Source organism: Zootoca vivipara, chromosome 4 (genome assembly GCF_963506605.1).
Source record: "Zootoca vivipara chromosome 4, rZooViv1.1, whole genome shotgun sequence".
Lineage (NCBI taxonomy): Eukaryota > Metazoa > Chordata > Lepidosauria > Squamata > Lacertidae > Zootoca > Zootoca vivipara.
Genome location: NC_083279.1, coordinates 56,411,949 through 56,436,170, shown reverse-complemented (window position 1 = coordinate 56,436,170; position 24,222 = coordinate 56,411,949). Strand labels below are relative to the sequence as shown.

At 40.5% G+C, this 24,222-nt stretch overlaps 1 protein-coding gene across 9 annotated transcripts in view; it reads left to right on the top strand.

Moving 5' to 3' along the window:
- LOC118084639 (uncharacterized) overlaps positions 1-24,222 on the top strand; it is a 218,166-nt gene that overhangs the window by 154,855 nt on the left and 39,089 nt on the right. Inside the window, exon 1 of one of the 9 annotated variants that reach the window (XM_060273636.1) lies at positions 5,357-7,558. The exons of the other annotated variants lie outside the window; for them this stretch is intronic. The gene's annotated coding sequence lies outside the window, so the exon portion shown is untranslated. Of the gene's footprint in view, positions 1-5,356; positions 7,559-24,222 lie in introns of those variants that run through there. 9 annotated transcript variants of the gene reach the window in all.

Genomic DNA, 24,222 nt, shown 5'->3' with positions numbered 1-24,222 from the left:
TCAGCTTCACGATCTGTCCTTCCAGGGAGCACTCAGGGCTGATTTCCTTAAGAATTGATAGGTTTGATCTTCTAGCAGTCCATGGGACTCTCAAGAGTCTCCTCCAGCACCATAATTCAAAAGCATCAATTCTTCGGCGATCAGCCTTCTTTATGGTCCAGCTCTCACTTCCATACATCACTACTGGGAAAACCATAGCTTTAACTATACGGACCTTTGTCGGCAAGGTGATGTCTCTGCTTTTTAAGATGCTGTCTAGGTTTGTCATTGCTTTTCTCCCAAGAAGCATGCGTCTTTTAATTTTGTGACTGCTGTCACCATCTGCAGTGATCAAGGAGCCCAAGAAAGTAAAATCTCTCACTGCCTCCATTTCTTCCCCTTCTATTTGCCAGGAGGTGATGGGACCAGTGGCCATGATCTTGGTTTTTTTGATGTTGAGCTTCAGACCATATTTTGCGCTCTCCTCTTTCACCCTCATTAAAAGGTTCTTTAATTCCTCCTCACTTTCTGCCATCAAGGTTGTGTCATCTGCATATCTGAGGTTGTTGATATTTCTTCCGGCAATCTTAATTCCTGCTTGGGATTCATCTAGTCCAGCCTTTCGCATGATGAATTCTGCATATAAGTTAAATAAGCAGGGAGACAATATACAACCTTGTCGTACTCCTTTCCCAATTTTGAACCAATCAGTTGTTCCATATCCAGTTCTAACTGTAGCTTCTTGTCCCACATAGAGATTTCTCAGGAGACAGATGAGGTGATCAGGCACTCCCATTTCTTTAAGAACTTGCCATAGTTTGCTGTGGTCGACACAGCAATGTGCTGCTCTGTAAGAAAAGAACAGCAGGAGTTCCAATGGTCGTTGTAAAGGCTGCGGGACTACAGAGTCCATAGAAACTGTGGTCTCACACTTAAGATTCCCAGACAATTGCAGGAGAAGTTGCAAAGTGATATAAACCAGGGTCAGACACAACAAACCAATCTGATCAGCCAGAAGTCAGCAATGAATAAAAGCTGGCGTAAGGTAGGGTAAGTCAAACGCACCAGTCTGAGTTCTGTTGTATCAACAATTGCTGAGAATTGTTAGGAGATCCCTATTTCCTTTGCAGAGCTACAGTTCCTAGAGCAGGCATCCTCAAATTTCGGCCCTCCAGATGTTTTGGACTACAGTTCCCATTTTCCCCGACCACTAGTACTGTTAGCTGGGGATCATGGGAGTTGTAGGCCAAAACATCTGGAGGGCCGCAGTTTGGGGATGCCTCTCTTAGAGCTTCCTGGGAAAACGAATTGTTGTGTTAAATTACAGATTGTGAGGGCAATATGGTTCTCCTAACAACTCTCTACACCTTTAACAAACTATAGTTCCCAGGATTATTATTTTTTGGGGGGGGGGGAGACGACCATGACTGTTTAAAATGGCATGATACTGTTTTGAATGCATAGTGCAGATGGGGCCAAATCAAACACCAATTAAAATATAATAATTTCGCAAGCAGGAACGCAAACATTTTGATTAGGTGCTTTAAAATGCTTTCAGACTCCAAAGAAAGTGAACACACTCAACAGCATGATTTCAAGGCCCCACTACTAGTAAGATCAAATGAGACCAATAGAGGACAGTGGGGCTAAATTAACTTGAACCCCATTATTGCAATTTTGAACCCTAGTACATTGGAATCTTAATTTTGAGCTCTAAAATGTCTGATTGATGGTGGGACAAAAATTAAATATCTCAAATTGTAGAGAAAATATGACTTTGATCATATTGACTGAATCCAGTTAATTTTTCTGTAAAAATTCATGATTCAAATAAAGTAACCTTTTTGTCAGAAAATAATTGATCTATACACATATAAACACTGAAATATATTGTACACAATACTTGCCCCATTTCAGGTTCATTATTCTGGGTCCATAACTTTGGAGAATCCCAGGGGTGGAAGTTGATACTATACCCAACTTACCAATTTAAACAACAAAGGAACTAGGCTTGAGATAGATCTTTGCTCAGAGGAGCTTAACATTTGATTGACAGGAGTAAAGGACGCTTTTCTAGCATTCTGTAAGGAGCAGTGTTTTGGGGGGATGCATGCCAGCCACGCACACACAACCTTTTCATTTAAAATATTTTTATATTCATTTCTACTTCCCCAAATTTTCTTATAAAAATAATACAGTTTGGGGTGATGCAGGTTTTGAGCTGCCTTTGTGTCAGTTGACATTATTTTCAGAAGATTAAGACTGTAATATTTCTGTTGTATGTATAAAATTTGTAGTTATTTATTTCATCTACGAACAAGTCTGTTTTATTTTGTCAGTTTGCCCTCACTCCAAGAAGAGTCCTATCAGCAGAACATGTTTCTTACTTTAGAGCAGGGGTGGCTAACAAGATGTTCTCCAGAGTTTTGTTGCACTCAAACTCCCATCAGTCCCAATCAGCATAGCCTCTGGCTAGGGATGTTGGGAAATGTAGTCTACCGTAGCAACATCTGGAGAGCACCACATTGATTAGCTGTGCTTAAGAGGCTATCTTACTGTTGTGTTCATAACTACATGCTTTAAAAATCTGTTGTTGTTGTTTTTATTTTTTAAAAAAACCATTTAGGGTATTGAATTTGCTTATATAATAATTGTACTTCCAGATTTACTGCAGACCATATTTAAATTTCTGGGAGGCATTTGGCAAGTCTGTTTGCACATTAGTAAAGCATGCTCTAAGTTCTCACTCATGAATATTGAGACTGTTTTCTATAATTTTGAAAGATGATTGAACTGGATTTCCAAGTTCCTAGTTCCTACTGTAATTTTGTAGCCAACCCTTCAAAATTGTCCTTGAGGTACCCCATATAAAGAATCTGTGGTCAATGCAACACAATCCTTGTCACATATATTTATCATGGCATCAGATTTGATGTGCATAAAGGTCACCTCCACCTCCACCCCTTTCCTTCCTTTCAGTGCTCCACATTCCCTAGGCATATAAAAGTGGGGTGCTCAGGTATGTCTCGTTTCATGTTGTGTTGCAGGTTCAAAAGGAGGAAGAGGAGACATACAAAAGGGGAGATATTGAAATTATACTTCCTGTCCTTCTAGCCGCCAAAATTTTTTGGTTTGTCTACTGCTCGACTGTGGCTAATCTATATTTGAATCATTTTATTGGCTTCCCTTCCCCTTTGGTCGTAAAGACTAAAGGCAGATGCAGAGGCAGTAATGAGGATTCAGTGGGTGATACATTTTATTAGATCAGCATCACATCTTACTGAAAGGACATCATGGACTGCTCAGCTGACACAAAACCCCACACATACACTATACCAGGCATACACAAACTCAGCCCTCCAAATGTTTTGGGACTGCAACTCCCATCATCCCTAGCTAACGGGACCAGTGGTCAGGGATGATGGGAGATGTAGTCCCAAAACACCTGGAGGGCTGAGTTTGCCTATGCCTGCACTATACAAAATATGAAACTTGCTGTACACCCTTCCCTTATGGCTGAAATAAACTCCCTTGATTTTTCCCCTCTATCTCAAACGGTTTTAATTTTATAGCACTTCAAAGTTTTGCAAAATCTGCATTTCTGTCCCTCTTGAGATCCTCGGCCTTGTGTACATTCCCCACCCCCTCCATAACAAAAAATCAGATCTCTTTGAAATTTTACACAGAGCTCAATAACATGATGAGGATTTCAGGGAAAAACACACCAGCACTCAAAAGGTTTTAAAAATGCCATATATATATATATATATATATATATATATATATATATATAGGTTTTTTGGTGTAAAGACTAGGTTTAGAAAACCTAAATTTTCAGCGTGTGGGCATGATGGAAGCAAAAGTTTTTGATGGTGGGAATTATTGCAAAGACATGTTCTTTCTCGACAAAGAATGAAATTTATGGGGGGGTTTATGTCTTGTAACAAAATTTTACATTTTTTGGACATTTGGGGGGGGGGATGGCTAATGCAAACAAGTTTTCCAAGCCGTCACATGGAGGAGGGAGCAAACTTGTTTACTCCTGCTCCGGAAGGTAGGACCTGAACCAATGACTTCAAGTTACAAGAAAGGAGATTCCAACTTAATATCAGGAAGAACTTTCTGATGGTAAGAGCTGTTCAACAGTAGAACAGTCCCACAATAGGTGGTGAACCCTCCTTCATTGGATGGCCCTTTGTCATGGATGCTTTAGTTGAGATTCCTGCATTGGAGGGGGTTGGACACATGACACTGGGGGTCCCTTCCAACCCTACAAACCTATGATCTATGAAATCTTTGTGGGGGTGGGAGGCAAGAAAAATTGAACTGCACAAATCTTAATTTTAAAAAATGCTATGCACTTTACTAATCTGCAAGGATTTATAAAGCATTGTTCTAAAATGTATTGGCTTTTAATTGATTTTCTTTATTTGTATTTTATCTTGTTCAGTCATTTGAGAAGCTTTGGAAAAAGTGAGTAATAAGTGCAATTAATAATAATAACAACAACAACCAAATACCAGTAGGTTTTATCAAGTTCAAAATATGATTCTAGGGAGAAAAATGAAACTTGGGGATTTCTTTCAATTTTGATGGTGGAAATTTCTTCTCTCTCTTTTACTTTAAAGACTAAAACTATTTTAAAATTCAACATAGCACAAGTCAAAGGGACATATGTTAGAAGACTGATGGGTTATTTAAACTTTGCAAGGAAAGCATTTAGTTTTAAATTCTTGATTTTAGTTTCACAAGCCCCATTATGTAAAGCAAATATTGAAATGCCTGTTAGGCTGCAATCCTAAACATCCTTTACCAGTGAGTAATTTCCATCAAACTCAGTGGGCCTTATCTCTGAATAAACATGCTTAGGAGTGTGCCGTCTTTCTTTCAGGTTTTTTTTAAAAGTATGTATAATAACATTAGTTCTTAAATTGTGAAATATTGACACTATGAAAAGAAAGTTTTGGCAATATTATATCTTGTTGGTGATGATAGCTTCATATAAGCAAGCTGTGAGGTGAGAACTGCAGTTGTCTCAACAAACGATGTAATGTGAATTTACTTTCAAACTATTTCTGAACCACATTACCTTTATTGTCTACTATCCTCATGTATATGCGCAATGGCCAGTGTCAAAAAGCATCAAGTGCTTTGCGGAAAAGTAATCTGGAGCACTACATTTCTTTATGTGAATGAGCCTTCAGCTACCAAAATCTTGGAAGCTTTCGTTTTTATTTTTAACTAACTACTGTTTCACAATGCATGCAAACCCAGACCACTGACCACAGTTTAGAGTTTGGACATAACATGAAATTGCAGTTTCTTGTGTTATTAAGGTCATAGCAGGGTGGGGCGGGGCGGGGCAAGGTGTTCCAGAAGATATTGGCGGCCTGAGATATAAAGATTTATAGCAAAACCAGCACTCTGAATTGGGCTTGGAAGCAGTGCAGGTTTTTTTCAAGGGGGTACTCAAGGTACCGGCACCTCTTTTGCTGTTGTTAAAAAGTGTGGCACTTACCGTAACAACTTCATGGTTTTGAACCTATTTTTCTAAAACAAAATAAAAAAATAAAAGTGTACAGACAGCCAATGTAGGTGTAACAGATTTGGTATTACATGATGTGTCCGTCTCAAACCTGTCAACAGTTAATCAACTGCTCTAATTGAAGCTTCCAAACTATTTTCAAAGGCCAGTCTCATGTACAGTACAGAGAGAATATATTGTCCAAAGAGAGAGATGTGCAAAGCACTGGGATTCTGGCAGATGGCCCAGGTACCTTTTTCTCTGTGACAGTGCAGCAGTTATCAGGCAGAGGAGCTATTGGTCTGATCTTTGTTGTTTTCTTGCCTGCCTTATACTGTCTTCCTCTGACCACCTGGACTGTTATTTCTGGAAACTGATTCGTACTCATTCCGGATTGCAGCATTCACCTCTGATACTCACCATGGACTGTTTTCGGGTTTGGTTCTGTGTTCCCCAGCAGGCTGTTTGACCTGATCAAGTAGTCCACAGCAAAAGTTTAGCAAGCGTAAAACTAAAGAAATACCACTGGCTTTCTAATTTATGCGGTTTGGCAGTAATCAACAAAAGTATCAGTATCATTTTATTTATTAGTCACATTACTCATAAAATGACTCAAAGTAACTTATAAACACAATAGAAATACTGAAACCAATTACAATAAACACAGCCAATAAAATCCTAAAAGAACAAATACATCTATAAAAATATAAGATAGGTCTAGTACTGTAGATCCTGCTCCACCAGAAGATGCCACAAAGATTTAAAAACCTTCCATACTAAGGACCAAAGCCTTGGGTGAAAATGAAAGTTTTTGCTTGGGCCTCAGAATAACAATTTCAGGGTCTGAAATTGGCTCATATTCTGAGAGGTGGTCCTTGAGGACCTATAAGGCTTCATAGGTCAAAACAATCACTTTGAATTGAGCTGGAAACAAATTATTAGCCAGTGTAGTCAGGCTAGGGGTGGTTTTATGTGCTCAGACTGTCTTGCCCCAGTGAGCACCCTGGCTGTTGACTTCTGTACCTTCTACAGCTTCTGACCAGTAATCTACCCTAGAGGTTACCAGAGGATAGGCAACAAAAGTTGGGTCATCCTTGTCCAAATAGCATAGCTGGGCCACCAGTCAAGCAGATATCTTCCAAACCTGTTTGCAGTTATTGGGCTTTTCTTCTAGGAACCCTTAATAAATTACCAGTGAACCTCAGGAGTGGTTAAGATTTAGGTTCAATTGGAGATGAGATAAGTTACTATTGAAGTTCAACCATGTCATAACACATATGTTTTGTTTTGAGGTGGACTTCAGAATGCACACCACTCAACATCAGAATTCATTTGTGTTGCATCCCTGGTACGCCAGGCTCTGCAACTTGCCTTATTGTCCTAAAGATCGCCAGTGTTCATTGGCCACCCTTCTTCACTGGAAGTTTCAACAATCACACAAGCTCATCTATTTTATTGACTGGGGGAGAGGAAGTGGTTAAACATAATGACTGCTATATGACAAAACCAAACAAGAAACATATTTTAACATGATAGAGTGCCGTGCAGAGTCATCACAGCCATGGTGCATAGCTCAAAGCTGGAAAGCAAACAGCTGCTGTAGCCTGATTTGAGTTAAAATAGTGTCAGTGTTTAGTCTGGCGCACTGCTTCAGGAGAGATTGGCAGCTGGGTCAAACAAAGTCATTCCATTGGCTCCCTTCCCAGTAAGCTTCTGCTAGCATTTAGGTGCCTGTGCAGCAGCCTAGGCCCTTTTCTCAGGGATAGCCTAACATCTAACCGCACCCTCTTTACTCTTTTTGTTTCTGGTGCTTTTTTTTTTTTAAAGGACTTTCCCTCTTTAAGATAAATCCAGCATTATGCAATCTGCCAACATTTGTGTATTAAGAATGTGTTCTGTCTTGAAAGCTGATGCATCCTGCTCTCAACGTGTGGTGCAGAAAGAAGTTTGTTACCGTGCTGGATTAATAAAAGGGGCCTTCATGGGTTGTGAAAGAATATCTGTGTGCTTAGGCAGGAAACTTTTTGATCCACAGAAAAGCCAGACGACATCTAGGTAAGGCTGAATTATCAAATCTGCTTTTATGAGAAACAGTGCAGCGAGTTCTCAGTTAATTGCAATTGCTTAAAACTGCCTTGCTTGCATGTACGTTTTTTTTCTAAGTAAGAGAGATTCTTGCATCGTAACTGTTTTGTTCTGTCTGAAAAGCTGGCAAAATGCTGCGCTACTCTGTTTAGTTTCCAAGTTTATAAAATCTCTGTGTGCAAAGCTGTACCTTTTAAGAACACGATTTTTTCTTTTTCTTTTTTCTTTTATTAAAAGAATGCTTTAACACGATTTCATAGCTATGGATGTGGAAAGAGAAAGTTCAGCTATCCCATAAAAATACTTTCAAGAAGTCCTACAGTTTGGGAACAGTTACAAAGAGTGTTTTTCAACTTTTCCAGAATATCTCCACGATAATTTAAAAGCTGTTCCGAATAGCTTTGGACTAATAGGGTTTGAATTACTAAAAAGTTTAATGTAGCTCTGGGGGGAATATTAAGTAAGTTGTCTTTGTCTCCTAGATTTTAATTTTTGTTGTTGCTTTAGCCTGTTGGGTCACATTTTTTGTTAGCGCTGAAGGCTGCCATGAATTGGTAATGAGGGCCCCTTTTGCACATAATTTTGGCACATGGCCAAAATCAACTTCCCAATGGAGAGCTTTCTCTAAAGGAACCTGGAGCATTTTTCTTTCTTTTTTTGTGACGAGGAATCACTCTGAAAGCTGCCATAACCAGTTGTGTAGGCATGTCAAAATGACTTTATACAGTGGACGTGAAACATTCCTTTTCAGTCTGGTTTCTTTTTTCCTAGTATGCAAAGATGTTGGAATTATCATTTTAACGTTTCTTTCGGCTTGCTCGCCATTCAGAATAGGGTTTCACTGAGTTCAGTCGTATGCTTATATGCTCACCAGAAAATCAATACAAGCTGAACTGTCTCATTTTAGTTTACAGTGATAACCTATGCTTTAAAACACGTCAGGATAAAGAGCAGAGGAATTCTTTAAACTCTTCAATTCATTAAAGGTATATGAAGAGTAAGTAACTTTTTAAGAAGTTTCTCTTCAATGTTTAAGATGATGTTTAAGAAAAAGCTTTTTGAAAAATATAAATATAATATATTTTTGAAGAAAAGTAAGTTTAGAAGTCTTTGTATCTTGGGGAGGGAGAGCTTTGGGAATTTTTGACTGTGCCTCTAATTTTGGAACTAGCAGGCTCTTTGCTAAATCCATGCATTGTTTAATTAATAGGAAATAGGAAATACTGTAGGATTGTCATATTCACATTACTTTAGATTAATTCCTGTTGTGCTAGTCTACAATAAGTGGTTTGTGAAATTCAGCTTAAGTATTTGTAAAGAATTGAAAAGTTGAGACATTTGTTTTGCTTAAGCGTGTTCTCCTTCATGGAGAGCACTTGTTGTGGTGGTGGAAAACAAGACATCCCTCTGTTGCTGGACGGGTGAGTTTGGATGGCCACGAATCTTATTGGGCACCTCTTGGTCATTGGGGAGAATTTGATGTTGCAGTTTATGATTGACGGCTAAGGGGCTATTTATTCCCTGCATGCAGCGTCGAGCTGCCTCTTTTCACTGCATGCATCGGATCACACGCCCACCCTCCCTATATTTAGGGCTGTTCACATTGACCTTGCTATGCCTGTCATGGGGTCGTCTGCTTTGGGACAGGGGCATGGTAGGAAGTTTTCCATTTGGCTGATTGGCCGGTGCCATTTGGTTTTTTTGCCTACTGTGTAGCAAATCCTCACAACTTGTAAGGTTGCGGTTAGGCATTGGTTAAATTTGGTTGGTGGAGGGGGTATGGTTGGCTGGGCCTGCCCCTCCAATGCTGCTGCTGCAAGGGTATTCCATTAAAGGAATCCAGGGGCTCGCCATGCTCTTGTCTGAACCCCTGTCAAGGCGCTAGGGCCACGCAAGAGCCCCTGGGAGCATTTGGGGAGAGGTGAGGGCCTGGCACCCAGCTCTATTCTCTCCCCAGAAATGTTTTCCCTTATTGACTTTCGCAGGCTTGTGGATGTCAGTTGTGTTCCTACCTCTAGGTTGGAACAGATAGTCGTAAACCAATGCCTACGGTAAGCAACCACTCACGTTCTGTAATCAATAAAGTTGTGGCCAAAAAATTATGCCAAAAAACTTAAACAAAAATTCTGTGTGAATTGTGTTTTATTTGAGTGTGGCTTGGGGACCTCGACACACAACTTTTATAATCAGTGTTGATGGTGTACTGTATATGACTGCGTTGTACACATGTATTTGTTAGTGTGCGTGCTCATGTGTTTCTAATAAAGCAATATAGTGATTGAAAACTAAGCACCTGGAACAGCTTGAGAAGTTTTATAAAACCTCGAGGGTCTGCAAATTCCTGTCAGTTCACCACGAGGTAGTTGTCGTAGTTCGGTATTATATAGCTGTGGTCCAAATTATGATACTGTAAACTGTTTCCTAAGTGCAATATTTAAAGTGTAGTACATGGATTTTACAGCGATGAAAACACCTAGTATTAAAATATGTTGAAGTAATGGATTCATGGTGTTAATAAAGCGCATAAAATATATAAGCTTTAGGATATCTCACTGGGGAATTTTTAAAAGTTGCTAAATGGCAGGAGGGGTGGGGGGTTACTGTTGAACTTTTTTCTTCTTCCAGAAACCTGTACCCTAAACAACCAATGGAGGGTATAAAATAAAATAGTAGGAATTTATAAATGTTTATGAAAATGAGCGTTTAATGAAAATTATTTTTCTTTATGTGTATGGTATTTATATAAAGTTCAGCTTTTAAAAATGTCATTCAGTGAGAGATCTATTAGGGTCAATCATAGACTTCAGGTTCTGAACTGAAAATTTGCATGCAGTAAAACCTGAGGCAGATGTACAGTGGTACCTCTACTTACAAATTTAATTCGTTCCGAACGCACATTTGTAAGTCGAAAAAAATTGTAAGTCGAATCCCATAGGAATGCATTGGGAGAAAAAAATTCATAAGTCGAAGCAACCCTATCTAAAAATTCGTAAGTAGAAAAAATCCTATCTAAACCACATCCAAGATGGCGGACGGAGCTCCATTCGTAAGTAGAGGTACCACTGTACTGTTTGGCTGAAAGATAAGTAAAGACTCCCCTTCTGCATGCAAGGGTCAAAAATATAAGAAGGAGACAGATTTTCAGGTAGTTGTATAGCTCATCAAATTAGTGAGCATCTTTGAGAAATACTGATTCAGTTAATGCGAAGCAAAACATCATATCACAGGGAGTTTTAATAATGTCAAGCTTGGATTATAAAACAATATTGTTTACTTTGTAGCTTTTGCCCAAACTGGAAATAAGTCCACCTTCAACATGGTCATAGTTTTAAAATCAGTATAGCATTGGTTTCAGTGAAAGCATTTCAGAGGTAACAGCTTCAGCTTCCAGCCCCTAATTGTGCTCAAGCACCTTTATATACACATGCATGTAACTCAAAATAGAATTTCAGCATTGGTTAATTTTTACTAATAATTTAAAATTAAAAAAATCGAATCAGACAATCCTTTTGAAATGCCCCTGCAAAGAAGCACTATAAGGCTACAGCCCGCCCTGTTCATACTTTCCTAATACTAAAATCTACTCAATTTTATGGTGCTTACCTCTAAGTAGACATGCATAATATTGAACTGTGAGATGTTTTAATTCTGCACCCTTACTGGCTTATTCAATGCACCTCTAGATTTATTTATTTTATTTATTTATTGCCAATCTTTCCTCCAAGGTGGCGTACATGTTTCTTCCCCTCCTAATTTTATCCTCCTAACAACCCTGTGAGGCAGGTTAGGTGAACAGAGAGTGACTAGCCCAAGGTTTACTGAATGGCCTTCTTGGCTGAGTACTGTATACTGAAGTTGAATTATAGCCTACTAATGAACATCCTCAGATATTCTAATTCAAAATATGGAAACTATCACCACCATCACCATCATCATTTCTACACTACTTTATATTTTTAATAAAAAACTATCAAAGTGGTTTACAGTGCACATTTAAACATCAAATAAAACAATCCAAAATAAAAATGCCAGTGGAATGTTTTTCCATAGATTGTGATGGTAGGTTTTTAGTCATAAAACAGCAGTCTGTTTCTTCTTCTCTTCAAAATAGTGTATCTCTCATAATTTTAACATAGTTTTGAGACATTTGATAGCACAGACAACAAATTTTCTGGCTACATTTTTCAGAGATTTTACATATTGCAAATCCCTTTAAAAAAACTGTGTAATGAAAATATTTAGAACGCTTGGAGTTCTGCAGACTGGCAAAAGTTTACAACTCTGTCAACTTCTTCACAGTACTGGGATGATAATTTTTTTAGTTGAGATTTTTTAAAAAATAAACAAAGCACTTGATTGAATATGATCTGAACTCCAGTAAACAGATAAATACATTGCTACATTGAATGGAACATAATTATTTAACTTGGACATAGTTTCCGTGATCTCTGCCATGCAAGATTAATGTACGCTGTTACCTCAGATTCTGAGGTAACAAGAGTTAGATAAAAGAAACATGTAAGGATTTTGTCCTTTGAGTTGGAAGAAGAGAAGAGAGAGCAAATGCTGTGATAAAATAAAGCCCTGTTTTTATTGCATGCTGGCCATGGTAATGTGTTATCATTTTAGTGATACGGATATGCTGAAATATGATCATGACTTTGGCTGCAATCCTAAGCACACTTGCCTCAGAGACAAGTCTAATTGAACTCAGTGGGACATACATCTGAGGAAACATGTTTAGAATCAGCCTGTATGTCTGATTTCCTTCTTTGCTTACTTTAAACATGATAACTAGCTGAATTCTGCTGAGAAACGAACATTTATTTAATGTAATGTGAAAAGTTACATCCCAAGCAGCAGCATCACACATTAAAAATTGTACTTGTTGCACAGAAACTATGAATAGATCAGATATCTAATTCAGAATGTTACAGGTAGGTAGCCATGATGGTCTGGCGTAGTCAAAACAAAATAAAAAAATTCCTTCCAGTAGGACCTTAGAGACTAAGTTTGTCATTGGTATGAGCTTTCGTGTGCATGCACACTTCTTCAGATACACTGAAACAGAAGTCTCCAGACCCTCTGAAGAAGTGTGCATGCACATGAAAGCTCATACCAATGACAAACTTAGTTGGTCTCTAAGGTGCTACTGGAAGGAATTTTTTTATTTTGTTTTAGTTCAGAATGGTTCAGTTTTGTATCTCTGGGGATACTGAACCCACTGATGTATATGGTCAAGTACTAGCTTATCAATGTTAACATTTTAAAAATAAGAATCTCATAACTATTTATTGAAATACTGTAATCAGTCTATCATATTTAGAGCAACCCTATTTAAATTAATGGACCTAAATCCATTTGTTTTAATAGATTGATTTGGAGTACAACTAATATTAGCTGTCATCCAATGCTTTATCTAAGACCACTTATTTTTTGTTTATCTCATTTTTTCCATATGGAACATAATAAAATTGAGAATTTTGCCAGCAATTCTGCATGGGAAGAACTGAACAAATGCTAGCATTACAACTGTTGTGCTGGTCATTCAAACCTCTGTTGTTTTTAGTTTAGTACTTTGTTTTATATTGTTTTGTTTGTAAACTGCCTCAGGAGCTGCTGCTCTGGGAGGCAGAATAGATATAAATATAAAACAAAGGAAAGAAGGAAGGAAAGAAAATATACATGTGGACCATCCAAAACACATGGGATACAGTTACAGGTAGGTAGCCGTGTTGGTCTGAGTCGAAGCAAAATAAAAAAATTCCTTCAGTAGCACCTTAAAGACCAACTAAGTTTATATTTTGGTATGAGCTTTCGTGTGCATGCACACTTCTTCAGATACACTAGAAACAGAAGTGTCAGACCCTATATACCGTGTTTCTCATATTATAAGACATGTCTTATATTTATTTTTTCCTCAAAAAAACACACTATGGCTTATTTTCAAGGGATGTCTTATTTTTTTCCTCCTCCTCCTGCCGCGGCCGGCATTGCTGCTGCGCCTATCACTATGTCTTATTTTCGGGGTATGGCTTATATTCCTTAAATGCTTAAAAATCCTGCTATGGCTTATTTTATGGGTATGTCTTAAAATATGAGAAACAAGGGTATATACAGAGGGTGGTGGGGGTGGGTGGGAATGGGAGATGGGCTGATGGGCCCATCTCCCATTCCCATGGGCTGATGGGCCCATCTCCCATTCCCACCCACCCCCACCACCCTCTGTATATATATAGGGTCTGACACTTCTGTTTCTAGTGTATCTGAAGAAGTGTGCATGCACACGAAAGCTCATACCAAAATATAAACTTAGTTGGTCTTTAAGGTGCTACTGAAGGAATTTTTTTTATTTTACATGGGATACAGTAACTTCTTCCTAGCAATCCACATTGCTGCTTCATGGATTATTCTCAATAAATAGCTAGGCAACACCAACAGTATAGAAAAAGGAGCTTTAAAAGTATTTTCATTTTTCACAAATTATTGGATTCTGCAGTTATTAAGGAAACACCCTCAGTCTTTTCTCTGTTATGGAAAGTGCAGTCAAAAGTGGTCTCCAGATATGCTGGCACACGACTACATTTCTGAGGTAACTTTTGCCAATTCAAACTAAGCTATGTTGTATTTGTCATTAAATAACACTAACAAGGAAAAAAATAAGACGTGTAGTGTTGATTTAAATTCTCTGTGGACGTTGGAGTCTTTTTCTCAAGTGGTCCATGTCACATTTTGTCCACACATAAGAGTCTTAAGAGCTGAGAAAGATTTTCGGAAATGACAGCTTATTCATACAGTAACACCATGAGCAAGCACCCTTATGTAGTCCATGAAAGCCAGTGATATTGTAAACCACCTTAGCCAGTTGTACTGACTGGAGAGATTTGGACTGTCTGGTAATATACAATAGTGATAGGCAGCAGAATATTATGTAGCATGCCTACTAGAAGTAATTGACTTGAGCTTTTTCTATTAAGGTATCAAGCTTTGCTCCTCATTCCCTGAGTAACTCTTGTTTCTCATCAGCATGATCATGGGCTAGAATTGTGACAGCAAAATCCCAAATTAAGGTATAGGAGCACTATCACAATGATAGGTGGTGTGCATGTGTGAATCTTGTGTCCTTTTTAGAGGGATTCTAAAAGTATTTCCTAGTTATCTCATCTGGTTGCCCATACTAGAAAGAATGAAGCTGTTCTTCTGTGCTTCTTCTGGGTCTGTGAAAAGTTCAGAAAAGACTTATTCCTTGGCCTATCTCTTTTTTTCCCCTTATATGCACCTCTCTAAGTCACATAGATTTCCTTTTCTACACCTGCTTTCATTTTCAATTTCAAGCAGGCCTTTGTTTTGGAGAAAGCTGCAGTGTCCACCACTGACTGGAGGACTAATGGACCAGCTGCCACAAAGACATGACCAACTGCTGCCCTCATGCCAGGGCTTCTATTCCTTCTGCAGTTCACTCCGTCTATTGTGCTGCCACCCATCATCTTCGCTGGGACATTGTTTCGGCATCCTGAGGGCTACACTCCCATCTGACTACCACAGATGTTTTATTAAGCACTGACAAAGTAGCCAAAATAGCTTTTCATACATGCTGAGTTGGAAGCTGGAATTCATTGGCAAAATCGTTTGGAAAGTATGGTAGTTAACCTCGCTGGACAGCTCATAGTGGTTGAATTTGGTGGTCATGACAGACTTCTGCTGTTCTTGTGTGCTAGATTAGCTTTTCAGTACGATGAGGTGTTGCACAAAGCACATTAGTGCTTTATCTGTCAATGCTAGAAAATGCTTGGAAATAAGCTCAACTGAAATCATTGGAATTTACATTCAACAGAAGATTGTGTCCAATTGCTAAATCACCTCTATGAAATCTAGTCTCAAAGCTGCCACCAGAAAATTCAGACTGGTTAAAAAGCTCAATTTATAAGCAAGAGGTAAGCAGAAAGTATTTTTTTAGATAGTGGAATCCAGGTTATCTGTTGTTGTTTTTATCACGCACAGTCAAAAAAACTCATAATGAACATGTATTAGGGAAGGGGGCATCAGCCTGGCACCTATGAGAACCATGACTCCCTCAGAGGCTTTCTTTGATGCTTCTAGGATCAAACAAAACCCCCGATTCTCAGCTTTCATTTTTGAAATAGTCGGTTTCTAGCATTTTAGAACCTGAGATATGATGCAAAACGTGCAGACAAAATTCTTCTCTTATTTTTGTGAGAAACCAGAGGGAGAGATGCATGTGTAGTCTGTGTGTTAGAGAGAGGGAAGAGTGAATACACGTATGTGTGGTCTGGGAGAGAGAGGGAGAAATGTGTGTATGACTCGCTGCTCATGAGGGTTGGGGAAAGCACAATTCGAGATGACATCATGACACAGCATGGAGGGGAGGAACTGGTTTCACGATGAGCCCTGTAAAAGCCAAGGTAGAGTCTAACCTCTGCTCCTCCTGAAGGTGGCAGTAAGCAGTTTTTGTCCTCATTGGCATAAATGCACACGTTGATGACATGGTCAGAAGAGTGTGACATTGAATTCCTCCCTTGATTTCGATCACAGTTCACAGGGATATGAAATGTAACACAACAAATGTAGAAATGTTTAGGTCTTTCCGAAAAACAGCCAATCCATTGCCTAAAATCTCTTCCCTCCTTAGGGGGAGGAGATGTTGTGGGCGCACGAGGCCTTCACGTGGGGGGGAATGGTTAGCATTCCCCCCAGCCCATTGGTTGACTTCCCGCCGTGACACGCCCCTGGCTCATCCAATCTCGATGTCCCGGGGGGGGGGGCTCGTTAAGGGACCTGGTAGGAATTTCCCCACTTGGCAAATTGGCTCAGGCCTGGTGGTTTTCGCCTACCGCGTAGCAAATCGTTACAACATTGGGTTTGGCGGTAGGCATTGGATTATCTCGAGAAGGTACAGGTGCGGGGGGGGGGGAGGTTGCTGCCATCACCTCCCCCAAAATGTGGAAGGGTACTCCCTTAAGGAGTCCGGGGCGTTGCCAAGTCCGAAACTGTGGTAGGTGAGGGCCAGAGGGCACGCCCCAAATGGTGGCCCCAGGATGAGTTCCTAGTTGATGTGCATCGCAGGACTCATCCAATGGTGGTTAACCCTTCACAGACTGCCAGCAGAGCGGGCTGGAGTCGGATATAGTCGGTTAGATCCAATGCCTATGCCAATACCTCTCTACATCTGTAATCAATAAAGTTGTGGCCTTTTATGCCCATTAACCTTATGCAATGTGTTTGGTGTCTTTTTTTCTCTCGGGGAGGACTCAGGTATCGCCACACAATTCCTATAGAGAAAAACGATGTGTTCATTCACTACTCAGCGTGTGCTGCTGTTTATGACATGTTGAACAATAATGACTAAACAGTCAGACATGTGTGTAATTAATCTCTTATGCAATAACTTTTGCATAGATGTTCAAAGAGAGTGTGGAAATTATGACTCCTTTGCAATGTAAATATTTCTCCACTATGAGTTGAAATAAATATTTACACTGTAATTTTCATATTTTGTGCTTTTGTGGAAATGCAAAAACAAACACACACACACGAAAATAAAATATGTAGTAAAAAATAATACCAAGACGACAGATAGGAGGGCGATGGAAGTCCTCTTCAGGCATCTCAAATTAGAAAAATAAATACATGACATGAGGGAAGGCATTAGTGCAACTGGTGCAACTGGACTTCTCCGCAACCCTTCCCCTCTGCAGGGAGGTGGGACCGATTCGGATGGTCCGCCCCCGCTACTTAATGGATCCAATTGGCTTCCAGAGAGTGGTAGGGGATGTTTTATCCCATGTCGATGGCCTTTCAGCCGATTCCCTGGTGGCCCGCTGGAATGCGGAGTTAACCAGCGCTATTGACTGTCTGGCTCCGAAGCGCCCTCTCAGATTGCATGGAGCCCGGACAGCCCCGTGGTTTTCCCCGGCGCTGAGGGCGATGAAACAGTCGTTGAGACGGCTAGAGCGCCGGTGGCGGAAAACTCATTTTGAATCAGACCGGACACGGGCTAGAGCTCAACTTCGAGCCTACCAAGTGGCAATGGCGACAGCGAAGAGGACCTTCTTCACCGTCTCCATCGCATCTGCAGAAAACAGCAGCAGGAGACTCTTCCAGGTGGTTTGCAATTTAGCGGAACCACCTGCTCCATCCGGGCCCAGTACGGGCCACATGATCTCCTGCAATGATTTTGCAAAGTTTTTTGCAGATAAAGTCGCTCAGATTCGGGAAGAGGTAGACTCCACCGTGGGAGCAGGGCCGGGGCGGGGGAGTGCTAGAGTCCTGTCTAGTCAAGTTTTGTGGGATCAATTTCAATCTGTTACCTCCGAGGATGTGGACAGGCTGCTTCGACGAGTGAAACCAACCACCTGTCTCCTTGATCCTTGCCCATCCTGGCTTATAAAAGCTAGCCAGGAAGGGCTGGGCGATGGGCTTCGCGGGTTGGTAAATGCTTCTCTCCATGAAGGAGCCTTCCCAGACCCGCTGAAAGAGGCGGTTATTAAACCGCTTCTTAAAAAACCATCTTTAGATCCGGCCAATATGGCCAACTATCGCCCAGTCTCAAATCTTCCATTCTTGGGCAAGGTGATTGAGCGAGTGGTTGCTGAACAACTTCAGGCACGCCTGGAAGAAGCGGACCATTTGGATCCCTTCCAGTCAGGATTCAGGCCTCATCATGGGACTGAAACTGCCTTGGTCGCACTGGTCGATGATCTCCGGCGGGCTAGGGACAAAGGTAAGAGCTGTTTCCTTGTTCTGCTGGATCTCTCAGCGGCTTTTGACACCATCGACCATAACATCCTTCTGGATCGTCTAGAGGGTTTGGGAGCTGGGGGCACTGTCATGCAGTGGTTCCGCTCCTTCCTCCTGGGCCGTGTTCAGAAAGTGGTGGTGGGGGATGAGTGTTCAGACCCCTGGGCTCTCACTTGTGGGGTGCCTCAGGGTTCTGTCCTCTCCCCCATGCTTTTTAACATCTATATGCAGCCGCTGGGAGAGATCATCAGGGGGTTTGGGCTGGGTGTCCATCAGTATGCGGATGATACCCAGCTCTACCTCTCTTTCAAATCAGAACCAGTGAAGGCGGTGAAGGTCCTGTGTGAGTGCTTGGAGGCGGTTGGAGGATGGATGGCGGCTAACAGATTGAGATTGAATCCTGACAAGACAGAAGTACTGTTTGTGGGGGACAGGAGGCGGGCGGGTGTGGAGGACTCCCTGGTCCTGAATGGGGTAACTGTGCCCCTGAAAGACCAGGTGCGCAGCCTGGGAGTCATCTTAGACTCACAGCTGTCCATGGAGGCACAGGTCAACTCTGTGTCCAAGACAGCTGTTTATCAGCTCCATCTGGTACGCAGGCTGAGTCCCTACCTGCCCACTGACTGTCTCTCCAGAGTGGTGCATGCTCTAGTTATCTCTCGCTTGGACTACTGCAATGCGCTCTACGTGGGGCTACCTTTGAAGGTGACCCGGAAACTACAACTAATCCAGAATGCGGCAGCTAGACTGGTGACTGGGAGCGGCCGCCGAGACCACATAACACCGGTCCTGAAAGACCTACATTGGCTCCCAGTACGTTTCCGAGCACAATTCAAAGTGTTGGTGTTGACCTTTAAAGCCCTAAACGGCCTCGGTCCGGTATACCTGAAGGAGCGTCTCCACCCCCATCGTTCTGCCCGGACACTGAGGTCCAGCTCCGAGGGCCTTCTGGCGGTTCCCTCACTACGAGAAGCCAAGTTACAGGGAACCAGGCAGAGGGCCTTCTCAGTAGTGGCACCCACCCTGTGGAATGCCCTCCCACTAGAGGTCAAAGAGAACAACAATTACCAGACCTTTAGAAGGCATCTCAAGGCAGCCCTGTTTAGGGAAGCTTTTAATGTTTGATGGATTTCTGTATTTTAATGTTTGATGGATCTCTGTATTTTAGAATTTCTGTTTTGTTGGAAGCCGCCCAGAGTGGCTGGGGGAACCTGGCCAGATGGGCGGGGTATAAATAATAAATTATTATTATTATTATTATTATTATTATTATTATTATTATTATTATTAGGGATATATGCTGTCTGCACCTCCTCCAGTGTTGCTTTAGTGGCCTTCCAACTAACAGAAGGCAGCTGTCTGAAGTGGAGATTCTTTTGAATTGGAGAAGAAGCCCTGCCCCCATTTTAGAATCCTCAGGGTTCTAGAATGCCTGGGAAGTCTTCTGTGGATACAAAAGGTTCTCTGCTTCAGACAACTGCCTTCCATGATTTGGCAAAGCGGGTTCTCCATCATGGAGAGCACGTGTTGCGGGAGGGTTAACAAGACAGCCCCTGTTGCTGGGTGGGTCAGTTTCGATGGCCACTTTTGTGATTGTGCCCTTCATGTTACTGGGCAATTGTTGTCTCCAGGCAACCCGTGATTGATAAATATCACAGAGTAGAATTTTTTCTCAAAGCTGGCTGCAAACTGTTTCTCTGCTCCACCTTCCCATAGCTGAAAGGCATTACCTCCCAAAATTTTCTGATAGGAATTGTATTTCAAAATCAGTGCAGGAATAAACAACACCCTCATTTACCAAGAAACAATATTGTTCCTTTAGTTGTTAAGTCCTGGACCACCGCCAAACACATCCATGTCATTATTACCATGCTATTCTGTTGTGCAAAATGAAGAGATGGCAGCATCACTCAAGTTTTCGATGATATATTTTGATAGTTCTTGTTTAATGGGACATTTGGCTCTTCTTGTCTAAAATGAGGTTGGAACATACGTCACACCTGCCTATTTGGGGACTGAAAATTTATTTAGCCACATGTAACCATTTGAATATTAGGAACGTGGGCGGAGCTGTGGTTTAAACCACAGAGCCTAGGGCTTGCCGATCAGAAGGTCGGCGGTTCGAATCCCCGCGACGGGGTGAGCTCCCGTTGCTTGGTCCCTGCTCCTGCCAACCTAGCAGTTCGAAAGCACGTCAAAGTGCAAGTAGATAAATAGGTACCGCTCTGGCGGGAAGGTAAACGGCATTTCTGTGTGCTCTGGTTCGCCAGAAGTGGCTTAGTCATGCTGGCCACATGACCTGGAAGCTGTCTGAGGACAAATGCTGGCTCCCTCAGCCTAGAGAGCGAGATGAGCGCCACAACCCCAGAGTCGTCTGCGACTGGACCTAACAGTCAGGGGTACCTTTACCTTTAAGTATGCAATCCTAAATGCACTATCCTGAAGATATGTGCTATTGCACTGAATGGGGAAGATCTGTGTACTTTGAGAGCCTCTTGAGCTTTTGATTGGTGCAAGCTGGCGAGGTAGGGAAGACTAAAGCTTTCATATTTAGGCATACATATCCCTTACAATTTGGTACATAGATTTACATCAAGTTATCTTACTTTGTTCCTCACAGTAATACCTTGAAGGGGAACAACATACATGAAAAAGAATATTTTCCCTGACTTGTGCTGTATGGGTCAGATAGGAAATCAGAAAACTAGCATGGCAGTAACAACATGGAGAATTGGATCAAAACACAAAAGAGACCCTAGCAGTGCAGAGGTATTTTCCTAGAGATGTTCTGGACAGCAATATGAACATAACCACTTGAAAAGAAGAAGAACCATGTGCCCAGATTTACCTTTCAAATAAAAGGAAATAATTTCATTTCAGCAGTGAGAGATGTAAGACTTATATAGCTTTAAAATCCATAAACAGATCAAACAGTATAAAACAATGAAGATATAAGTTACACCCAAACACACACAACACAAACACACACAAAGAAATAACAAATGCTTACATATTATAGGGGAAAAGTGTAGAAAATGAAACAATCCTGCAAAAACAGGCAGGCTCTGATAAGTGTTGAATTAACTGAAACAACATAGCTATGTCCAATGAATAATTGTTTGACACTAATCAACACTGTTTCAAGTCTCAGCTAGAGTACACTATCTAGTTTAGAAATCTACATTGTAATAAGGAAGGTTAAAAATGGGAGATAGAAAGGATAAGAAATAGAATTGCTTCCTCTTTGCACCCAAAGGTTGCAGATATTTTGAATTTCAAGATGAAACCTCTGTTGATTTCCTTCCAACAAGCGCCACAGGCAAGTAAAGCTGGCAATGCTTAGTTAAAGTCAATCTCAAGACAGACACAATCCAGCTTGTTGAAATCTCTCCAACTGAAAAGGGGAGAGGGAAATCAATGGGAATTAAAATGCTTTAGGCTTCAACCCTATACTGTCTAACCTGGAAATAAGCCCAATTGAGCTCAATGGGACTTACTTCTGAGTATTCATGTGTAGGATGACACTGAAGGTTTGTGTGGAATATGCCCTGTGTTTATTAAATCTGGGATTTTATTGAATTTTGTTATACTCAACTTTCTAATTCCCAAACTGATGACATACTGAAAGTCTGCAGAAATAAGTCTCACACTAAAGAAAACTGTCTCTGCCCCTGGTATCCTCAAAATGGTTCATAATAAGTTTTTTATATTATGCACATTTATTTAAATCTAATCAATCGATTGAAAGGCAGGTAGTTAATCAACTAAAATTCTTACTTGCTCAACAGTCCTAATTTATACATGCTTTTCATTATACATATATTTTTAAGATCATGGTTCGAGTAGGCATTTAACAAGCCTATTCCTATTGTTTGATATGTACTAATTATGATGAATGCAATCATTATGCACAGATATAGGGAGCAATCTTATGCACAAGATGCTGGCATAAAGCAAACCAAGTTAAGTTGGCATAAAGTTACACTTAATCCATGCCCTGTTCAGCACTGGGACTAAGTCTGGCAAAGGGAAACATGTGACAATCCTTTTCTGTCATTTTAAATTGACAGAATTTAAATTGAGCCTTGGCAAATAGAGGAGCAAGAAAAAAGTAACACTAGACTATCTTCTCCTCCCAAATATGCTGGCGATGTGTTTAAGTGACCTCCTTGTTCTCCCAAGTGGCAGAAGATATTGCTGGTTCTTTTATGACAACATAAAGGTACTTCAGGCACCATCATTTCCTTAGTTTGATCCTGCCAAAGAAGACTGAGACTGCAATATGGCTTGGCTGAGTGCAGCTGCTTTAACAGTATTTTAATGTTTGGGCGGAGCAAAACTGAAGGAACTGTTTAATGTTCAAAATCACACAGGGTGTTCTTTTCCTCCCCTGAAGGCAGGCATGGTAGCCTTTATTTTGTGCCAAGAAAATTTTGAAGAATGCATACATCATGTTGTATTTTTGAGACTTTGGAGAATTCAGCGTATTTAAGAATGGAAGTTGGGGTGATGCAAGGAGAGGGACAGAATGCAAGGGCCTCTTGCCTGTTGTGTCCAAGCACAAGTAGTTGAGGTTGTATGTGTGCTCCATTCAGTGTGTGCACTGCTTCGCCGCTTCGCCAAGAGCAGGCATTCCCAGACTGCGGCCCTCCAGAGTTTTTGGCCTACAGCTCCCATGATCCCTAGCTAAGAGGCCCAGTGGTCAGAGATGATGGGAATTGTAGTCCAAAACATCTGGAGGGCCGAAATTTGGGGGGTGCCTGGCCAAGGGGAAAGAAGTATGTAGGATGGAGATCTAGATAAGGAATAATAAACCTTTCCTCTAAGAACTAGACCCTTTCTTTTTTTTTTTTTTGGTTTAAAAATTTTTATTTCAGAATTTTTAAAATTACATATTAAAGGAACAAGAAAAAAAAATAAATACAGAGAAAAAAAAACCAACAAAAAATCACAAAATGAAAAAGGAAAAAGAAAAAAAAGGGGGGATTCAATGCTCCCTCCTTCACGAGTTTACATAAATCATAACTTGTTATAATCATGCATACAGAGCCAATACTTCCACACATATAAAATAATCAAATCATAATCAAATCAAATCATAATAACCAAGGATATATATATGTATGTATATATATATACTAAATCAAAATTCCAAACATTCACCACCTAATTCATAAACATAATTTATAAGGCATAAACACAAAACGAAAAAAGTAATAACAAAAAATACCTGCAAAAATAATAATACAAAAGATAAAAATGCAAAAAAAAGAAAAAAAAATAATAAAAAAAAGAAAAGAAAGAAGAAAAATGTAGAAGTACTTCCGATTGTCTGTCCACTGTTATCTTACAGTATACTCTTCCTCTTACTTGTTACATTCCCACTTTCCTTTCCGGCTAATTCCGGATGGTTTTCCCTTACTTTAACCTAACATATATTATCTCTTTGTACGGATCTTAATTTAAACATATCACCAATTCGGAATTTAATCCCTCTTTTATTAAATAATCATCTAATAATTTCCACTCGCTTTGGATTTTTTGTTTCGGGGTATTTCTTATATACGCTGTCATCTTTGCTAAATTCATATACTCTATTACTTTGTTTTGCCACTCACAAACCGTCGGTGTCTCCTCTCTTTTCCATTTCTGTGCTATAAGGGTCCTTGCTGCTACCACCGCATATAATAAAATATTCCTTCTATCCTTGGGTATGTCTTTGGGAACCATACTCAGTAAGAACAGCTCTGGGGATTTCCCAAATGTACACTTTAACATCCTCTTTAACTTCTCATAGATTATGTTCCAGAACCCTTGTATTTTTTTACACTGCCACCAACAATGCATGTACGTTCCAATTTGTTCGTGGCATTTCC